Source organism: Mauremys reevesii, linkage group 16, assembly GCF_016161935.1.
Source record: "Mauremys reevesii isolate NIE-2019 linkage group 16, ASM1616193v1, whole genome shotgun sequence".
Taxonomy (NCBI): domain Eukaryota; kingdom Metazoa; phylum Chordata; order Testudines; family Geoemydidae; genus Mauremys; species Mauremys reevesii.
In genome coordinates, this window is record NC_052638.1 from 42,161,474 (window position 1) to 42,179,520 (window position 18,047).

General features: G+C 38.7%; 1 protein-coding gene across 1 annotated transcript in view; it reads left to right on the plus strand.

The window, feature by feature from the left end:
- The window catches only part of ZFHX3 (zinc finger homeobox 3), a 1,205,541-nt gene that overhangs the window by 36,574 nt on the left and 1,150,920 nt on the right, over nucleotides 1-18,047 (plus strand). Inside the window, exons 2-3 of the mRNA XM_039503280.1 lie at nucleotides 8,196-8,258; nucleotides 10,179-10,236. The gene's annotated coding sequence lies outside the window, so the exon portion shown is untranslated. The remainder of the gene's footprint in view (nucleotides 1-8,195; nucleotides 8,259-10,178; nucleotides 10,237-18,047) is intronic.

Genomic DNA, 18,047 nt, shown 5'->3' on the forward strand with positions numbered 1-18,047 from the left:
GCCAAGTCAAAGGTAATGCCCAGGTTACAGGCCACCGTGACTGAGAGGGGAGGATGGGGCTTGAAGTGGAAGATTAAAAGCCCTGTTTGGGCCATGTTGAGTTTAAGTGATGACTGGACATCCACAAGGAGACATCAGAAAGACAGGCTGTGATTTTAGTTTGGACAGAGGAGACAGGTCAGGAGTGGAGAATTAGATCTGTGAGACATCAGCACAGAGATGGTAGTGTCATGTTTGTGAATGAAATTGCCAAGAGAAAAGTGTAAGGCAGGGGTTCTCAACATTTATTTTTTTGCTGGGATTCCTTTTGAAAATATTTCACACTCTGATGACTCTTCCCCAGATGTGATGGCACCCCTCCCCCATACCATGCTGCCCTTACTTTTGTGCTGCTGCTGGTGGCAGTGCTGCCTTCAGAGCTGGGTGCCAGGAAAGCAGCTTCTGCTCTCCAGCCAGTGAGCTCTGAAGGCAGCACAGAAGTAAGGGTGGCAATACTGTGACCCCCCCCCACTAGTCTTGCAATCTCCTTTTGGGTCAGGGCCCCCAGTTTGAGAAACACCAATAAAGGGAGAAGAGGAACAGGGCTAAGAAAGGAACCCTGCAATAATCCCACCGAAAGTTTGAGCAGTTAAAATAAACATGCACTTCTCCTGCTAGCAGCCTAGACTGGCACATGCCTGTGTTCCTATAACAGGTAGGCAAACAGTTATTTTGCCGTGTGGATGAATTCCCCTTTCTGCAGTACTGTAACCAGTAATACTTGTCCTCCATCCTCCTAAAACTCTGTAGTGAGCTATCTCAGAGTGCACTTTTCCATGTGACGAGATTGCCATTCCATGTGCCTGCTATCTGGGAGCTCTATCCCCAGTACATAAGCTACCCCAGAGAGTTCTCTTGACTATGCACCCATGAGAATATGGTCCTGGTTTAAAATGCCCAGCACTCTACAGTAAGAATAAAGGTGTACTCCAGAGAAAGATGAATAACAAGCATTTAAATCAGAGTATTAAAGTGTCTCCATACAAACATCAGGAGTATAAGAAATAAGTAATATGAGTTGGAAGTGATACTAAATAATGGAAAGGATGACCTGGTGACCAGGACTGAAACTCGATGGGATGATTTTCAGTTCAGATGGGTAAAATCTATATAAGAAGGCGTCACAAAGTTGTTCTCAATCACCCACTATTATTATTATTATTTATTATTATTTTTATTTTATTATAACACACAGGCTGATTCTCTGCTGTGGCCAAGAGCCACTCAACTAATTGGGGCAGGGAGGAGGTCATAAAGCCAGTTACAGCTCCCTGAGTCTCTGCTTAGCTCCAGCCAAGCATAGTTTAGAACAGTCTGGGGGCTGTCCAACCTGTGTCAGCTGTAGATAGCAAGATCACAACAGGTTCTGTCTCTATCCTTCCCTGATATGCCCCTTGTGATGGGGATGAATGGGGTATGGGTGGCATAGGAGTTGGCTTTCCTGGCCATACACCCCCTGATGGAGCCTGCATGCTGGGGAAAAAGTGTGTAATTTCAGCTCCCTTTGTGTTGCCTGAGTGGCAAAAAGGGAATGGATTGGGGTAATGAATCCACCCTGTAGTCTGTATATCTTTTATTCAATCACATGTCCTGTCTGTCTCAAAACAAAGCACTACATGGACTCTGTGACTGATAACTCCCTCTGTCTCTCCTGCTTCATTATTTTTATATTGTGATTTTTTCAGTAATGTCTCCCTTGATTTGTGGTTACTATCAAAAGAGACAATCTTGATATCTGATAAACAGTTTTTCTTTCATAAGTAATTTCTACAAGTAAATAGTTAAGCCATATGACTGGAAAAGCAGTGAAAATAAACAGATGCCCCAGTTCCCATGCTGGACTGTTTTTAGCCTAGTACTAACTTTAAAAGAATGCATATTTGATACAAAACACGAAGATAAGAAATAGAGAGCTAACCTCCATATACATGAAGCCTTTGAGCCTCTCCCTCTGAGCTTTGCTGGGCCAGCAGCTGTGGAGACCATTTCTTATTTAACCGAGCCTTAAAGAAGAGAGATTTAGTCTTTATTGCCAGTTTTTGAATGTCTTTATTAATACAATTATTTATTATTATTAGTGTCTAGTAGGCATAAGGGATGGATGATTTGTAATCAGAGCTCTTTTTTTATATGTTAGAGATTAAAATATGTTTGATAAATAGACAGATGCTTTTTTGTATTTTTGGTGTAACATTTTGCATCTTCCCTCCCCCCCCCCCCGAACTGTTTATGGTGAACACATTTTCAACACATGGGTGGAAACAGAAGTGATCTTTGCAGCTATAGATGCTTCTTAATGTTAGTTCAAGATAAAGATGCTCACAGAGGTTGCTGCTGTATAAAAAGGTGAGAAAACAAATAAGAACAAGTGTTAATTTATGTATGCATATTTCCACGTCTGCACAGCACGTGAAAATGCTGCATTAATGCTGGAAATGGCCATCCTGCTGTGTAGTCTTCCTCCCTTTTTATTACTTGGATGTTTGGTCTCAAATGAATGTAGCATACTTATCTGCATGTTATCACAATGGATCCCTCTTACTTTCCAGTTATTCATACAAATATATATTTGCTCCAAATTGGTCTCCATAAAGTATTCAAATTAAAATAATTGTGGTAGCAAATACAGTTGACTTTGGTGGTGTATTGTTTATATACATAACTATTAGTTCTCAGTCTAGGGGTTATTAATTAATTACACATAAAAAACTACATTAAAATATTATTAAGGTTGCAAAGTCACACATTTAAAAGTTAGGAAATGCCAGAATCAGGGTTGCCTTGTTAACTTCTTGTGCATATGCATGGTACAGTCTTTAATTATACAGTCACATACTATTTTTTACACAGAGCTGCTGCCCCATTCAGTGCTCAGTTATTGAGCACCTATTCAATATTTTGTTTTGTCTTCAGTGTTCAGTGTCCAGGCTTTATTTACTGCACTGTATTCAAATGCTACTATTAAAGATTATCAATTTGCTCATTGGCTTTTCTATGGTGCTCCTCATCGGAGTGTCCAAGTGTTTCACAAACATCAGTGAATGAGTCTGCACAAAAGCCCTGTAAGATGAGGGGGTGCTATTGTTCCCGTTTTACAGAAGGGGCAAACCCCCTGTAAAGCGAGGAGATGGTATTCTCCCCATTTTACGGCAAGGGCAAACCCCCTTCATGGTGAGGAGATGGTATTATCCCCATTTCACAAATGTGAATCTGAAGTGCAGAGAGATTAAGGTAAAAATATTCACTGATTTTGGATGCACAGTTTGAAATGACTAGGAGCTGATTTTTTCAGAATACTTAGCATTATAAAACAATTTATATATTCAAACATAGCTCCTGTCAGGGCCGTCCCTAGCTATTCTGGGGCCTACGCAGCCCCCCCACAGGGTGTGTGTGTGGGGCCCCAGGCCTCCATGGTGTGGGGGCCTGGCTTCGGGGGGGTGGGGCTGGCTTGAGGGACAAGGGGGGAACCACCCCCCAGCACTCACCGGTGGCGCGGCTGGCGCTGGGCCGCTGCATTTTCCACCGCCGGTGAATGCAAGCCCGGCCCTGCTGCAGTCCTCAGGGGAGGGAAGAGGTGGGGCTGGGGTGAAGGCTTTGGGGAGGGGGTGGAGTGGGGGCGGGGCTGGGGTGGAGCAGGGACGGGGGCCGAGGGAAGAGGTGAGGCAGGGGCTGGAGCAGCATGCAGCTGTGCAGGGCACCAGGAAATTTGGTGCCCCAAACGTCCTGGTGCCGTACACAGCTGTGTACTTTGCGTATGGGTAAGGACGGCCCTGGCAGAGGCACACAACTAAATGCCACATGAGAAAACAGACTAGGATAAGATAGCAACAGACTAGGATAGGATGTTGCTGCATCAAAAGTTTGATACACCCAACCCAAATTTAATACTGGGGACAAAAATATTGTGATGCCCTTCAACTGAAGAAACAGCACAAGGGCAAGATCACATGGACTGTGTCTCACAAACATCATATGGGGAGAAAACATATATGGGTAATAAAGGGTTCCTTATTCTAGCAAAGAAAGGCATAACAAGAACTAATGGCTTGAAGATGAAGCCAGACACATTAAAATTATAAATTAGGCAGCAATTTTTAACTGTAAGCTATTATTAAGGTTGCCTGACACTTCCCATCATAAGACACTGTTTTCAGTTACTTATAATGTTGCCAGACTTCAACTGTTTGGGCTGAAATTTTCCATGCCTGGTTCCTGCCTCAGACTGAAGTTTTGCATCACTACATAATGACACATACTATACACAGGATAGACCCATCAGAACCTTAGTTGTGAACCTGAGTAGAAATACTTTGCTGTAATGTCCCTTTTTTCTTGGGACAATTGTATTATAACCAGTACAAGATAAAAAGGTACATGCATCTCACCAGTGATTTTTTTCATGACCCAATCCTGTCTGTGTCACCATCAGTCTTTGTGGACCTTTGAAGATGTCTGGTTTAAGTGTTTCCCCCAGTGTTCAGGGGTCAATGGATCATAGTGCTTTATTTAAAAAGGGAGGTTAAGGCACTGGTCTGGGATTCTGAAGACTTGGGTACAATTTCTGACTCTGGCACAGACATGCTATGTGACCTGGTGCAAGTCACTTAATCTCTGTGTGCCTCAGCTCCCAAACTTCTACTTGTATGTTGTATCCCTCTCTCACCCTTAGTCTGACTGGTCTATTTAATTTGTAATTCATTCACAACTATTTGTACAGTGCCTAGCACAGCGTGGTAGAAGCCTCTAGGTGTTACTATAATATACAAATAATAATATATCTTTTTATATGCTAAATCCTCTTAATAATAGGACACGGAAATCTATATGATTGCAAATAGAGCATGTTTTCAATTGTTTGTAGAGCATGGTATAAATTGTTATAACAGTTTCTATACAGCAGGGGTCGGCAATCTTTCAGAAGTGGTGTGCCGAGTCTTCATTTATTCACTCTAATTTAAGGTTTTGTGTGCCAGTCATATATTTTAATGTTTTTAGAAGGTCTGTCTCTATAAGTCTATAATATATAACTAAACTATTGTTGTATGTAAAGCAAATCAAGTTTTTAAAATGTTTAAGAAGCTTCATTTAAAATTAAATTAAAATGCAGAGCCCCCCGGACCTGTGGCCAGGAGCCAGGCAGTGTGAGTGCCACTGAAAATCAGCCCGCGTGCTGCCTTCGGCATGCGTGCCATAGGTTGCCAACCCCTGCTATACAGCTTAATTCTAAAATCATGTTAACTTTGTTGTGTTCCTGGTGGTTGGCCACAACGTCTTAGTTTTCCTTTGGTATTGTCTCCTCTTACCTTCCTCCTCTTCCGGAGGAATATTGTGTGGGGACAGTCCATTTTCCACTGTGAGTGCTACACGAAAACACAGAAATCCAAATAACTTGGTTCTTTGCTCTTGCTGCCTAAAGATTCCCACCCACTGCTTGCCTTTCACAAGCAACTAAGCATGATACTCATCATGTTCCAATCCACACAGCTTCAATTAAACATGAAAAATAATTCAATTTTGGTCATTATGCAGAATTGACAGAATGTTCATCTACCTATTTTGTTAATGTTCCATAGTCCTTTGGAAGGGTCAAATGAAGGCAGGATATGAACGAGAATGTTTAAAGAAAACATGGCAAAGAGTACAACAGATGGAAGAAGGCAACAAATGTATAGAGAAAGATGAACACTACAACAGTGTTTTTTTTAAGTTTCTCTTTCAGACTATTTTATATAACTCATTTTTTGTAGTGTATTTTTCTTATGATGCTTGATATATTTTACATTACACATTTGGGTGACTGGGTTTGCGCTTGTATATACCTGAATCACAGAATGGGATTTTTATTTAAGATAGGAATTTTTTACACTGTTTAATGAAGCACAGTGATGAAATGGTGAACTGGCAATTTAAACCAGCAAATCATAGCTATAGTAATAACAGTGACTTGTAAAAATTGCATCATGAAATCCCAGATTTATTCTCCTAGTGATTCCAGATCAAAATTGCTCAGGTTGCAAGCTAAAATCTGATTTTTCTAACTGCACACTCCATTTGTCATCTGAAAATATAGCTGTTTCTTTTTGTCTCTTACATTATCGTCAGTGTTAGAACTTAGCGAATTCTTCTCTTTATGGTGTGTGTTAGGCAGAATAGACTCCAGTTTGCTCTCCTGTATCTGAATTGGGACTGCAGGAATAAAAGCAGTAAAACTTGTTTTAAACAGCACAGTAAGCTAGATATGACTCAAAGATGCATCGGGGATAAGAAATGGCTATTTTTATATTGTCACTTTTCTAATCACAACAACATATAAAGGGGCACTTACAGGGGATAATTCATTTCCTGAGATACTATGTAATATAGGTAAATAAATATATATAAGTAGTTTGGCAAAACCTTTTCCAAGAAACAATCCATATGCTTTAGTCATATTGCAAAGAGTTGTATTTGTCTAAACAGAAATCAGTCTAAAATGGATTAATTGGATCCTGGTCCCTGCTGTGGCTTATTTGCACTGGTTTCTGAATGCAATGCAATCACAAAGTCAGCCTGACCTAGTACCCAAGGGTATGTCTACAATGCACTGGGAGCGAGCCGCCCAGCCCAAGTAGACAGACTTGTGCTAACGGGGCTTGAGCTAGTGCATTGAAAATAGCAGTGTGTATGTTGCAGCTCAGGCTCTCAAGCGCACCTGACTTCCTCGTCTTGAGTGTCCCAGCCCAAGCCCTGATATTCACACTTGTATTTTTAGAGCGTTAGCTTGAGTCCTGTTAGCACAAATCTGTCTATCCTCTTTGGGAGGCTTGCTCCCAGCTGCAGTGTAGATAAACCCTGAGGATTCTCCCAGCCTATACCACCTTGCTCAGTCTTCCAACATGGAGGGGGTGTGGCTGAAAAAAGAGGGAGTGTCCAAAGAAGGTGACGTAGCTGGAGCACCACTCTGCTCTAGTGATCTCCAACTGGCATATCACCCTTGCATGCCTTATCTAGTTACCTAGTTTAAAGAGGGCCAGAGCTACGCTATGACTACAGCTGAGAATCTAGGCCAATATTTTTAGAAATTGTCCTAGACCCTTTAACTTTCCCTGTTTACTCATTGTCCTTGAAAGAGCCTGCATCATAGTGATCTTCCCTCCTGGCTGAGGAGGGCTGGAGGCTGCTTCCTACAGAGCTAGTCTTTGCCATCTGTGCATCATTCAAGAGAGTCACTAGAGCAATGTGAAGTTCTCCTATCAGTCTAGGGGATGAGCATGCTGCCTTTGAATGTCCAATCCTTGCCTGCCTCGGGAGCTTGGAACAGACTTCAGGACACAGCTGTTGGTCTCCTGCATAGGAGCGTTTGTACCATTATTGAAACATCACATTGACCCAGAATTTATCTTTGAGCACTCACAGTGCTTTATGGAGTAATGAGTTTAATAATAGTAATATGAGGGCAGTGGAGGCAAATGAAGCTGCCTTACTGTGCTCAGTTCTAGATTGAATGTAAAGTAGCATTGCATGTTCAAAGAGTTTGCAGATGTGGCCATAAGTTTTATGAGAGAGGCCCTTTCACTGTATGATTTTTTAATACGTCTCTTTTGTTTAATATGGAAATGGATTACCGGTAATGACTTATGTATTCTCTTAAGTATACTGCGCATTTGATCTTCAACCTCTTATGTCCATCAGCCAAAAGATGGAAATCTGGATTTTCCATCATGATAGGGCCTCAGTAATATTTATAATGAGATATTTGTTATGAGAATGTGACATACTAATTTTTACTTAAAGTAAATGCAACTTGCTATCAGGGGCATCATTAAGATGATATTTTGGAGATAAAGTTCTGAATGCTGAAAAAAGTTCACAAATCATTTCTTGGCAAACTCTTTCCCTGTCATGTGACAGACAAATTTGAGAGGGAACTAAATTTAACTCAGAAGCTAATTAGCTTCTTCTAAGGAACTCAGCATTTAACTATGAGCATTGTCCTATCTGCTGGAAAGCAATTAATCTGTATTACACAATTAAAAGCAAGCCTATTTTTTTTAAATGAACCAAAAGGCTGCACAGTCAGTGCCCAGTGTGCTGATCTACCAGCTGATGAATCTAAATTGTTTTGGAAATGTAGAATGTGAATTGACCCTAACCTATCTTTATTATTTATCTAGAGATAGATGTACTGAAGAACTGCTTGATAGATGCTGGAGAGAAATATGCTGGTTTCTAAACTGGTGGGGACACTATTTTATTCTCTATCTCCATATAATGTTTTATTTGTTTAATATAGTTCCAGCAGTTGTTTAGAAAAATCCAAATGGTTCTCTTTCAGTTCTTCAATACCCAAGGGAATATTTGGCTATGAGAACAGGATCTGATTATGATGAGTTAAAAGAGTTCTGATTTCCTTTCAGAAAAATCAAAGTAGTTTGGATCCACAAGAGCAAAATCAGCGTCTCCAGACATATTGTCAATATGGATTTGAGATATTAACAATAGGGTGATTCTTCAATAACGAAAACAACGAGGAGTCCGGTGGCACCTTAAAGACTAACAGATTTATTTGGGCATAAGCTTTCGTGAGTAAAAAACCCCACTTCTTCAGATGCATACATCTGTTAGTCTTTAAGGTACCACTGGACTCCTCATTGATTTTGTGTGTACAGACTAACATGGCTACCCCTCTGATACTTCAATAACTAAGTAACTTTTGGAGACCTAGATTGAAATCCTATTTATTTAGAAGTAACTATAACATTGAGTCTCATCCAGGTTGTTGTTAGACCTTTTTCTATATCACAAGATCATCATACAAAAATTTTAGTACAGTTGTTATGCTGTGTAGAATTGGTACAAGATTGGCCTGGCTGGGTCTGCTGCAACTTCCAATATTAATGCAAAGCTCTGTAGGGATCAAGGCCTGAAATAGCTCGGGAGTTGAAGGGAAGGCGAGGCTGCATTAGGTAAAACAGCTTTCTGAATATGTAACGTTTCTTCTAATATCTTAAAAATGTCTAAATTGATTTTTTAAATGTTCTGTTATTAGGCCAGACTTTCTCTCTTAATTGACGTTGCAATGTGATATTATGTGCATTATGTTGGATGTCTTTGGGACTGTATCATTAGCTTCCAAAAAGCATTCCCTTAGAACTTGCCTTGATATATTTAATTTCTATTCTTGGGGAAAAAAGTGTTGATATACTTTTAATTATTTTATTTGTTCCTACATATTTTGTGCTTCCTTTTGTGACATAGGAATTTAATTTACGGGTTCATTTTGAGACCTGCTGGAAAGTTAAGTCTGTTTATTTTGGTTGGTTAGTTGTAGATCAACCAAGAGGATTGGCAATACAAATGAAAAACTGTATCCTGTAGGCATGCCGTGTGTATGTGCTTATCTAAATACTACTGGAAGCAGGGATGTCTGTTTTTTCATTTAGGAGGTTCCAGTCTACTCATGACAGAATCAAATGTTATGGAGAAGACTAGTGCTGCCTCACTTAGTTTAATTTTATTTATTTATTTTCTCCAGTTTTATAATTGTGCCCATTAGATGTGCTATGTACACGGATTTAAATGTGCCGCTCCTTTTATGCTTAATGGGAGCATAAAAGGATAAAAGCTGGGACTTTTGCCTAGTAGCAGTTTTTAAAAATTATATTTGAAAGTATTTTTGATTTTTTCTTTTCCAAATGCTGTACTTATTTTAGAACTGTATAAGTATGTGGTATATTTACAAACATTAATGTAGAAAGTATGGCAGTAAACAACAATTCCTCTAGACCTGTATGGACTATACTCTTTGAGAGTTTTTCCTTTTTCAATATAATACCATCAAAAAGGGAATTAAAATAGAAAATAACACATTCTGAAACATTGTATGTCTGACTTAAACCGTCAAAAGTACACTTAGAGGTGAGGAGACGCATAATTTTTAAAGGTGAAAGGCAAACTTCTGTAGTGCTTCTAATAATAGGATCAGAACATTTGCAAACTTCTAGCAACCTCTCAGTACCCATGTGGGATGTGTAAGGGTATATTTGGATTTCTGCTTCCATATTTGGTGCGGAAGGCAGCAGCTGTTTAAAAACAGACAGCAACTCTACATAAAGAACCTACAGCAAAACATTTTTCTGCTTGCTTCCGTTTTTTAGGTGTTTAGAATGTCATGAATTTCTGAGGAAACATAGAACTTTGAATTTGGGTTGGCAGGTAAGCTAGGGAGGAATTTATTTTAATATGCTTTGTTTTGTTTATTAATATTTAAGTATTTGTAATGGCTGATTCTATATATACAATATGTTCCTTTACCTATTTGGGATCTTAAATAGTCTTTTGTTTGATACATTTTCTAGTGTACACCTTTAATTTGCTTCATTCTGCCTAGAGAGTGCAGAAAAGTGAGACCAGTGAGTGGTCTTCCATAACATGTGGTTATAATCAAGTAGATAGTACACATACCCTACCTGCTAATTTTAAAGAACTTTATAAATTATTTTAGCACTCAAGGCCCAGATTCAGCAATATACTTAAATCATGTACTTAACTTTTAAGTAGCCTCACTGAAGGCAGTGCCACTACTAACATGCTTAAAGTTAAGCACATGCATAATAGCTTTGCTGAATCAGGGCCCAAGTGCTTATAATGCATTAACATATATTTGGTCTTTAAGGTGGTTTCCAAAGAACAATAATGTCATAATTCCCGTAACAAGATTTATTATTTTGCAGCATTCTTATCTTCTTCAACTAAACAAAGAATTGGTCTGATCCCTGTATTTCATTTATATTCTCTTATCAGTAAGATGTTTGTCAATCAATAAGCACCCATCCCATGTTCTGAGAGCTCTTATGCTATTTTACATTTTACATATTTACTAATTATTGCTCACAAATAATAAAGCTGCTCATCCTGTAAGTACACCAAATTCTATAGATCTCTTCCTTAAGTGCATGGAAGGAAAAAATGAACTCTGTAGTGTTTCAAGATTGAGGCTCTGGTGGATTAGCAGATGGGAAGCAAATTCCAGAGTGGAAGATCTTTCATGGAGAACATGTTGACATCAATCTCTTCCCTTTTGTAGTGAGAAACTCTAACTCAGCTCAAATAAGGGAGAGGGAAGAGGGAGTGCCAAAATATATACACTGGGTGGGGACTCTAGGTAGGTGGAAATTAATATAAATAAATACATAAAATAAAACAACAGCATTGCATTAGGTTATTTCAGCTAGCCTGCATACACCCATCAGTCTACTGCAGACAGTGGTTAGCCATTCCACTGCATTGCAAGGGTCACGCAATGTATTGACTTTTTCTGTGTTGTTTAATTACACATCTTTTGATGTGTCTACCGTATAAAAAGTGTGGGTAGTCAGTCATATGAGACATCCAAAAATATGATAGGTACTTAAACTTACCTGTCCAAAGTTCGATTATTCATGTAAACAGCTGCTTATATACTGCAATGCAAATGGCCTGTAAAAAGTCGAGCATTTTAATAAATGCATAGTCTTACACTGTACTATGATATAAGTGTGGTACATAAGCAAAGTATTAGGTTCACTAAAAAGAAGATAGCATATGTCACAGACTAACCCTATTTATATAATTAAACCTTTAGTATTGTCCTGTTATTGTCATTCAATATTTTTCCCCACCAGAGGGCAGAAAAGTCTGGGCTGTAAATGTAATTCAAAAAATGCCTTTATTGGAGAAAGCTTTAATTTGTCCTTGATACTTCTTTTAAACATGTTAAATAAATTTAAAAAAAGGAATTTATTTATAGAAAAGTTTTCAGACAGAAGGAATGTTTTTAATGGTTCGCTGGCTCTTTTGGATGGTCACCATACACCATTGGTCATCATTTTTTCCCTTCTCTAGGTCCTAATAATAGATTCTAATTGCTGGATTTAATAGTGCTGTGCTACTGTAAGTTCTGTGCCTAGGGCAGCTCACTTCCACTGACTCATGGTTTTTAGCTCTTGAAGTGTACACAGGGGAAACAAAAAAGACCAACATTTCACCAGTTGCTTTTGCCAACATGAAAATGTCTGTGTAAAAGGAAAACAAAATTCATATACCAGATTTGAGGCTAACCATGATTATATTTTCTTAGTTTCAATGCTTCATTGCTTTTCTCTTCCTTCTACCCCCATTCCTGTAAGGATGTAAATTACAGGCTGTGATAAAAACCATCTAGTTCTGTGATCTCAAGTAGTGATTCTCCCTTCCAGAGATTGCTGTAAGGTTGCACAACATGTTAGCTCCATCTGTGCTATGATGACAACTAGATGTGGATAAGAGGAAATCATTCGACAATTTCATCTTCTTTGTATTGTTACTGTCATGGAATTATTTGTGTGTTTCAGATTTTGAGGTTGAATGTTCCTTATATATGTTCAACGCAAGCCAAGTGGTAGCTCCAATTGCAGAATTTTTAAAAGAAGTAAATACACTGTTGGGAAGATAAAATGTGTAAAAACAATAAAACATTAAAGACTCAATTTTTGTTTAAGGCTGATAGTGATTCCCCCCTGTAGGGCATGAAATTAAAATGTGTGCACAGAACCAAATGATTGCTACAGTACCATGTTTTTAGTAGCAGTTGTCTCGTTGAAGTAGTTAGTAATGCTAAAATGAAGTGAAGTGGAACAGTGCAGGTGGTAAAAGCTTGATACGAAGAGGATGTTTATGTGGAAAAATTGACTGCTACAGACATAATCACTGGCATAGACCTGGTGGTATAGGCATAGTAAAAAAGATATCATAGCAGTAACACAGGGACTTTCTGTAGTCATAAAATGTGAGTTGCATTACTGTGCACTAATATACCTCTCCATAGAAGGCCTATGCACAACACTGGCATTTAAACATATTAGGCTATCCACATCTATTGCTCATGAGGTATCTCTGCCAAGAAACAAACCAGTCATTCAAAATGTTTTCTTTTAAGCACCATAACAATTTGCAGCTTCAGGAAAGATTTACTTTAAAACCCTATTGTTTTACTCATAATTGCAGTTACAGATGGCCTTGGTGGTATGAGAGAAATTTAAACCGTAGAAATTGTAGAGCACCCAGAGTTTAGTTCTAATCCTATACATTTCTCATGCTAAAATGTTTCTTTTTTTCAATGTTTTCCCCCCAAAGTGAGTAATTGTGCAAACAGTTACCTGTTGGAAGGTGAAATATTTCTTTATATAGTACATTAATGAGATTAATGCATAAACTCCATATATTTACTTCGTTACTCATTGTTTCCTGGTGCTTAACATGCATAGTCTTGGTTCAGTGAGTGATATCACAGTAAAGCTGGCAGCCTCCCAGCAGCCAGTCCTTTGCAGATGGAAGAATGACAAACCTGGCTTATAGTGCCAAAGCCTAGCATGGAGAGGAATGCACCAAACAGATTTCCCGCAAAGGAAATATGAGGAAAACATCTTGTTATAAGAGAGATATTTAATATGTTTTTCATATTTGGAAAGCAGTTAATGTCTGGGAATGTCCTTTCACTCCCTGGCCAGCATGATTGATATTACTTTTGATCTTTTTTTATTCAGATTAGAAATGATTTATTTGTGATGAAACTAGCAGCAATTACTCTGTATTAATATTCATCATTGTACACTTTTTTGAACACTGTTTTTGGGAGGATAAATGTTTTGAAATTAAACATGTTTCAAATGATTGTTTGTTTAGAATGAGAATAGGATTATAAAGTATGACTGATAAAACAGGAACTCAGTGACTCAGAAAAAGGCATATTTATAAAAAGGCCAAGTAAGAATATACGTTATACTAATTCACTGAATAATTGGGATGCTTCCAGCATCCCAGTCTGTCTGGGAAATGACTTGTATTCTGGCCTGACTGGGCACAATTTTTGTGCCTAACTAGTCCAAAACACAGGTAATTTACCCTACAGATAGAATCATAGGACAGAAAGAGACCTTGACAAGTCATCTAGTTCAGACCCCTGCACTCGTGGCAGGACTAAGTATTATTTAGACCATCCCTGCTCTTAAAAGTCTTCAGTGATGGAGATTCCACAATCTCCTAGACAATGTATTCCAGTGCTTAACCACCTTGAGAGTTAGGAAGTTTTTCCTAATGTCCAACCTAAACTTAAATAGGTAGGGTAGTGGGAAGAATCTGTGCTAAGGAGGAAGCTGATTGATGGTCTGGGAATAGGGGTTTTTGCTGTTCCTGTGCTTGAAGCAGCATGTGTGTGTGTGTAGGTATAAAACATGGATTATGTAAAGGTGTGGTGTTATATAATGTCTTATCAACATGAGTTTGGGATAGGCTCTCTTGAGGGAGTTATGTTGCTCATTCCAAACAAGTGCCAATAAAAATGTCATATTGCAGCATATCATGATGTGTTCTGCAAGTGCCACATGTTACAGAAAAAAACTATTTTTCAAATATTTTAGAAAGTTTTGGAGCTATTTTTTGTATCCTCCCCCCCAGAAAGCCAGATGCTTTATTTACCATGAACCCAACTGTCCAGAGCTCAGAGGAACCATAAAAACCTCTAAATATGCCCTAACATAGCTTTTCAGTATATAAAAGTCATGCTTTTTAACTCGTTATCTTGGGCCCTTCCAGGGTTTGAAGCAGGTGCCTGCGTCCTTTCTGAAAGCTGATCAGCTCTGATTTCTGTTCCCGTGAGGGTCACATGAACGCATGTGCTAAAGCCATGGTACTTTTATTTACAGAAGAACTGTCACTGCTCAGTGTGAAATCTTGGCCATCCTGCATCTTGGGTTGGGTTGATTCTCGGTAGAAATTCTGCATTAAAAAAAAAGGAAGAAAATATTTCTTTGGATAGCTGATTATTTCACTTATTTTAAACAAGCTATTTAAAGCTGAGGGCAGGTTAGGTAGTCAAAGGTTCATGATAAGTTAATTTATCACATGGCTCCATAACAGATCACTAGGATATTACCTTCACAAGTGCTTTCAGATCCCCAGTTAGTGTAAACTGGCATAGTTCCATTAAAGTCAGTAGAGAGGGATGCTGATTTACACCAGCTGAAGTTTTGGCCCTAGATGTTGGGACAAATTCTGCTTTCACACTTGTGTTGAACAATTTTAAATGAGAGCAGAATTTGGCTTATAATCTTCATATGCACGTAATTTTATGTGTAGCGGCACAAAATTCTCTACGTGTACTTGTAGAATAGTGTGCTGAGAAAAATGTCTTTTCTTTAAAGATTTAAGTATGGCCCTGTACTACTCACTTTTTTATACTGGGGGTGAATTTTCAACAAATTAATTTCCCAGAGTGTGCTAAGGTGTAATTGCTTGTTCAGATAATGGATATTTTTTGTAATAACAATTTAAATGCTAGTAGAAATTTCCTGTGGCAAACATGTACATTTTGTTTGCACAATTGCACAGCTAGCTGATTGGCCCCAGTAAGGTAAAATGTCAGATTTCCAAAAAGCTTACAGAGATGCTTTGTGGGTATTTGTATTGCACACATTTATGAGTTAACCATAGTGATATCTGCTTTCTAGATAACAATCTTCATGTTGCCTTTTGGTTTCATGTTTATTTATACAATATATGTAAATGGTGTTTGATTTGATTCAATTTATATTGGCCTATGCAACTGAAATTAAAATCAGTAACAGGCGAATATCTAATTTCCAGAAGCAGAAATGTTATTTATATGAAAATATTATTTTACCCGCTACATCAAACTCATATCTCTAAAACACTTGTTTCACTGGAAAAGTTAACAAAACTAGCCTTTGGCCTTTATGTCCTATTGGTTAGGAACCTATTATTTCAAATCTCTTTCTATATATTATAAAAATTGTTCCAGATTTATTTAAAAAAATCGAATCTGCCCCTCAATCATGTGATTTGTAGGAAATGTAGATTACAGTGCCACAAGTACTGTGCTTTAGAATAAATCATAAATACCTAGGCAAATGTGAAAACTAAATTAGGATATAAAATTGTGTAATTAATTACGCTGAAAATTCAGTCGCATTCTTAAATAGATGACCATTCTACTGTGGCTGGCAACATGCTTCTGCTTAGTCATATAGGTACATTGTAGTTCCTTTGCTTTTATTTGCCACTTCTTGAAAATGAATGCCTATGTAAGTGCAATTATATGGCCATTAGAAACACACTTGCATTTTTTATACATGCAGGCAAACCACTTTGAAAATGTATCCCTCCTGGTTTTTTAATTATCATTTGCTCAAACTGGTAAGTTGTTCTGTGGAAACCATGGCTGCCATTCTTATTTACTTCGGCTATTTCTAATGCATCTATTGCCATAGTATCAATTGTTTTGGTTTTTTTCCCAATCATAAAGTGATATTTGAATTTGTCTTAAATTAAGTGGTAGTGAAGTTCTAACTTCTTTTATGTTTCACATCTAAGAATAGAAGGCAATTGTGTTTACGTCTCAAGGCAACTAAAAGTTTCAGGAAATTGTGTAATCTCTACCAAGTTTGGAACTTTGAAGAAAACCTTTCTTGACTCCAAGTCTGTTGGAGTTTAGTGGATTAAGTAATGTGCTAGCCAAGAAAAAAGGAGTCTTTGGCAAACTTCCATCACAATGGTGTGTGTTTCTTGGACAAAGAGATCAGAGATCTCAACATCAGAAATTTGTAACGCAAATTAGTTATTCTCATGGGAAAGGAGAGAAGAATCTCATGTGCTCAGGATTTTACAATCCGACAGTGCACGCTGGGGTATAAATTGTCCCAGAGCCTTGGAGTCTTGTAAATTTTACTGTGGGTCCCAAGTGGAGGGGTTACTGTGTGTGACTGGAGAAGTTTTCAGACCATTTGGTCAGCTGTCTGAAAAGAAGACATTCTAAAGAGCGAGTGGAAGGCCTGGTTAGATGCCTGAAGAGGATACGTGTTATCAGTGTAGGTAGAGACCCCTCAGCTTCTGTCCTTCATCCCAGCGGGCCTGCTGATGCAGGTAAGTGCTTCTTAGTACTGGTTTGCTTTCAGGGATGGGAAGAGTTTGAATCATGAGCATGTCTAATTTTATCTTATTGAGTTTATTCATCTCTGCGTATTATACTAGAACTTCCTTAGTTAATTTTACAATCTAAACACGAGGCCTTTTTCTTAATTTAAGTTTTAATTTTGCGCTGTACAGCAGAGATTTCTGTATAATTTATTTTTAATTAATACAAGCACCAGTCTCAATGGGGTCTTAACGATATTAAAAAAGTAACATATATAAATTGTTGACTAATCTAAACAGTGGAGAACTCACATTCAACATTACATTATCTGTCATCCCCATAATGCATGGTATGACTTCCATGAGGTCATCTGTAAGGCCCCAGTTCTGTTCACATTTAAGTTTCTCTTAAGGACCCCCTTCTGGAAGTCACAAAGGTCTAGATAACTGTGAAAAAAACCCTACTTTCAAGAGAAATAATTGCAGTCATTTTCCTGGGCATTGATGAAAAATGTACTTACATGGATGCCACATGAGAATCCAGAAGCATTTGGGATTCAAAGGAGACTTTATATTATGGATCTCTTGCATAAAAGTACCTTCAGTAATCGGGGTAGACAAGATCCTTGCCTTATCTTTTAGATTCATTACCTCCATCTTATCGGGACTGAGCTTCAGTCAAATCACCTTGTAATGGGGTTCGCTTACCACTCTGGTGCCTCCTCAGCCTGTCTTGGGAATTAACTCTGCTGTTGAGTGTGCCCCCTTTGGGTGGTGCATTGCCACCGTGATTCCCGTTCTTTGACCCATGTCTCTTCAAGGACCGCAGCATCCTCTTCAGTGACACAGCCCTCTGGCCGCCACACACTGTGCTCTCCCCTTCCGGGCACCTACAGTCCGCTGTTCAGCCACTTCCCTTCTGTGGCAAACTGAAGTCCACGGTCTAGCCACTTCCCGCGTGGCCCCAGCACCTTCTTTACCCTTGTATCAGGGATTCAGTCTGCAACCCCCCAGCAGCCAGCCAGGAGCTGTGTCTGGCTCCCTCGGCCCCTGTTTTCAGCACTGCTCTGTCCAGGGTG